The sequence below is a fragment of the Rhea americana genome, unplaced genomic scaffold (genome assembly GCF_003343005.1).
Source record: "Rhea americana isolate MKP2758 unplaced genomic scaffold, rheAme1 scaffold_502, whole genome shotgun sequence".
NCBI lineage: Eukaryota > Metazoa > Chordata > Aves > Rheiformes > Rheidae > Rhea > Rhea americana.
The window spans coordinates 6534-10522 of NW_028186649.1; the positions used below are offsets into that span (position 1 = coordinate 6534).

Here is a 3989-nt window from a genome sequence, read left to right on the forward strand (position 1 = left end):
TGGGAAAGGGGGGGCAGCCCAAGTGGGGTTTGTTTGAGGGGGGCAGCCCCGGTGAGAGTGCTCGAGGGGGCAGCAGCAGCTGGGCAGGTGATGGGGGGCAGCACCAGTTCTGGGTGATTGCTGGGGCCATGATGGGGGCCCAGTTTGGGGGGCTTGCTGGGCAGGTGATGGGGGGCAGCCCCTGTTTTGGGGGGATTGCTGGAGAGGGTGCTGCAGGGGGGCGGCCTTAGTTTGCAGCAGAACTGGAGGGGAGGTGAGGGGCTGCAGCCTCGGTTGGGGAGGTTTTAGGAAGCGGAGCAGACTCAGCTGGGAGAGGGGTGCAGCTTGGCCTCAGGAAGGTAGCGAGGGGGCAGCCTGGCCCCCAGGGGTACACGCAGGGCTGACCATCTCCCCTCTGCAGGCAGCTGAGAGCAGGGAGAGCTCCAGGAGCCGTGTCCCGGGGCTGCAGCAGAAGGACCTCAGCCTGGCCGGAGGCCCTGTGAGGTAAGGGAGGCCCTGGGGTGGAGGAGGAGGAGGGCTGGGGCGCCACAGTGGCACCTGCGTTCAGGCGCCTCCTGTGACGGTCTCGTAGATCAGGAGCCTCCTCGCTGGGTGCTGCGGGACGGGGAGGTTGCGCRGCCCGGTCCTCTGAGCCGGCATGGTCTGGGCACTGCGCGTCCGTCTRACGCCACTTGTGCTCGCCTGCACAGCGAAGCAGCAGCTGTAAAGCACGCTCTGCTCAGAGCTCTGGTCACTTTTGCAAGTGTTACAAAATGCTGCTGCAGGTGACTTAAATTCTTTGAGTCTTCAACAGTAGTCTCTCTTCTTCAGAGCTGTGCTTTGGGATACACGCTAACAATTTTTCCTTTTGCTGCCATCAGTAATTCAGCTTTTTTGGCACAACCGTTAACAGTGCTGTTTTGGCCACAGCAAGAGCAGCATCTGCAAGGTGTGAATTCTTTCTCCTGATCTTCTTAAGGTTTGTCTAGATTAAATAAAGAGGTCAAGGTCTCTTTCTAATCAAGTCAACTCCTTGCAAGCCATCTCATGCAATGTTCTGAGTGGAGTTAGACTCCTGAGTGTGATTATTTATGTATCCTACAGAATATAGGAGCAATTGTACTTATTTTTTGTCACGGGACTGAGGCTCCAGTAATTCAAAATTAATGTTCAAGCTGCAGAAAGAGTGATGCATGTCCTAGTAACAGGAAAATCCATTACACTGTGAAAACAAACTTCAACTATTTACAGCATTTCTATTTGAGTTTCAATCTTAAAGTCTGCCTGACACAAAGTAGYGTGGTGTTTGGTGTTAACATTCTGGATCAGAGCTCTGTAAGCTCTTTTTTAAATAAGAAATAAATAAGTAAACTTACTGAAAATGGCTGTTACCAATTAGTTCTCTTGAATTAGTCCTGAAAAGCAGCTTAGTTTTCTGCATTAAAAGCTTTCCTGACAGCTGCTAGATAATTGAAGTTTGCTATGCATCTTCAAAGTCAGTGCTTCTCTAAGAGYGTCAGATAGGTATGTATTTTATTTTAATTAACCCTGTTACCAATCCTAGTTTCATTCAGAACAAAGAACTGGGTGCTCTGCTTTTGTTCTACACCTCTTTTTGTTTTTACACGATGCTTCTTCTGTAGATCATGATACATTTTTATTTCCTTCTCTTCTGGTGGTTGCTGCTCTTCCATATTTCCCCCTCTAATTCCCTCCATTCATTTCTGTTTTGCTTTTTTGTTTTTCACTTCTCTGTCCCACAAATGTTTTTTGCTGTGTTTCTTTTTTTAGCCTGTCCTGTCAACCCTATCTCCCATTCTTTCTCCTCAAACCCACTCATCATTCTTCACCCATCCTTGTGACTTGACTTAGGCCATGCTCTAGAACTTCTTTCTCTTCTGCATAAATCTCTATCTTTTATGCCTCTCATTGATTATAAATGTTTTGATCTTGCATTGAACCATATTTGGCTATTAGAAAGAACACTTTCTACAACCCCTAAGAACTCTGCCTGAAACAAAGAGGCCTCCTTTCTATCTTGCCAGCAGCTTTGAAAAGGCGCTGCTGTTTCCTTGCTGCTTTCCTGGTGTCTGTCCTGCGACCYGCTGTGGAGCTCTGAGCTCTCTGCTCTGGGGAGGTATGGCACTTGGCTGTGGGCTTTGTTCTTGCCATCTGACTGACAATTTGTAGAATTTCAAGGTTGAAGCTGACAGCTCTGTCAAGCTCCAGGTTTCTATAGTACTTGGTACTTTACTGCTGCCAGAGGCGCTGGAGTTGTCCAAGATGTTGGTTTCCACACTACCACATCCGAGGTGCATCTTTTGTTTGTTTGGATTTTTTTTTTTCCACCGTGAAGGCTCAACCTTGGAGGGAGGAATTGAATTTAGTGAATGGAAATAATGYTTGCCAAAATTATTTTTCCTTGGTGGCTGTGTGTTTCCAATCCTATCTTAACTGATAGCTTTATTCCATAGATGGCATGATAGGTTAGCGTAAGGCACCTTCTGGAGGTTAGATGGCAGCAAGCTAGTCTTTTCAGTAGTAGTTCCAGATAATCTGCTGCCAAAAGCCTCGCTTCAGCAGCAAGTCAATTAGATGTAGACAAAGCTTAACTTTGTTGGCTTAATTAAAGACACTGCCTAAACTTTTAATGAGTTCTAATTGAAAACAGCACAGCGCAGAGGAAGAGGAAACAGAACTTGAGCATCCTGCCAGTAACAGGCACTGTCAAGAACCACAGAYCCATATGCAAGTCAGTGAAACACTGCGCTGAGTTAGAGCAGCATATGAGGTACATGCATGATCACAGATTCAAACTTAATTGGCACTTCTTCCTTCCAGTGCTACATCTTTTGATATGGTTAAATTAACAGAGAGTGGAAGTTGGTCTTGAAAATAGACCTGAAGCGAAGAATTCCAGCACTCTGACTTGTCCACCTCTTGCCTTGGGCAAATCACCTAATAAAAGTATAAGGTTAGAAATACTACTTAAAATGCTTTACCTAGCAACGTTTGAGGTGAATTTTAAAAAGCAGCTTACCTAACAAAGTTTTTTTTTTTCTTACTGCAAGGCTTCTTGGGCTTAGTACTGTATTTTAAGTTAAAAGAAGCCTTGGATATTGTTAAACTTTGGAAAAAGTAAATTATAGTGTGGCTGAAGCTGATAAATTTACATTCTCCTAAGATCTTGTCAACATACAACACCCTTTTACCTGTCTGTAAGGTGCAGATGGGGGAAATCTGTGTGATTTTTAAATGTCTTCAGTAGTAYTGTGAGACATATGCAGAAACAGAAGGACAGTCCTGCTTTGTTGTTGCATCCGATTCCTTGCAAGTGAAGACAGCCACGTGAACTGCTAATTTAGAAGGAGCGTTTTTTTTGTCCGCCATATACGAACCATGAAACACTGACAAATTTAAGGATTAGTTAATGTTTCATTCTCTAATTCGAAAAATGTCAGAACTAAGGTGGTCTGTGAAACTTCRTTGTTGCCTCCTGTTGCATATATGTTTTGTAACTAAAAGCCTTTCTTTTTCCACAGGCCCTAACTGTGTGTGTGTGGAAATGGGTCTGCCCTAGAGATAACCAGGGCYGGGTGTTGAGTGAGGGTGCTGTTTGCTGACTGAGTGAGGATGTTGCTGCTGGACATGTGCATCTTTCCCAAAAGTTTGCATATAAGGAATGAGGCAAGGGACTGCCAAAAGAAAAGCCTGTTTTGTGACTAAGAAAGCTGCAGACTATGACAGCTGAATGTCATATGAATGGATGCTAGACTGTACCTGCCTTTTCCATTCTGTTCCTAGATAATGCTAGGCATGTTTCTTTCTGTCCTTTCTCAATACCGGTGAAGAGAGGGCTGAATTTAGGTTTGTAAAAACCGCCACACGTTCTTGGTTGTAGCTGATTACAGTGGGATTCTGCTTAAGTTGCTGAGCATGATACAAAAGTCTTAAAATTGAAAAACAAGTTTAAAAGTTCAGGGCCTCTTGCTTTTGTGTTTTTTTTTTTT

The 3989-nt window shown here is 44.8% G+C and overlaps 1 protein-coding gene across 7 annotated transcripts in view; it reads left to right on the top strand.

The window, feature by feature from the left end:
- The first annotated feature begins 377 nt into the window (after positions 1–377).
- The window catches only part of ZC3H18 (zinc finger CCCH-type containing 18), a 50083-nt gene continuing 46471 nt past the window's right edge, over positions 378–3989 (top strand). For all 7 annotated transcript variants that reach the window (XM_085317744.1, XM_085317745.1, XM_085317750.1 and 4 more), the window contains exon 1: positions 378–483. The gene's annotated coding sequence lies outside the window, so the exon portion shown is untranslated. The remainder of the gene's footprint in view (positions 484–3989) is intronic.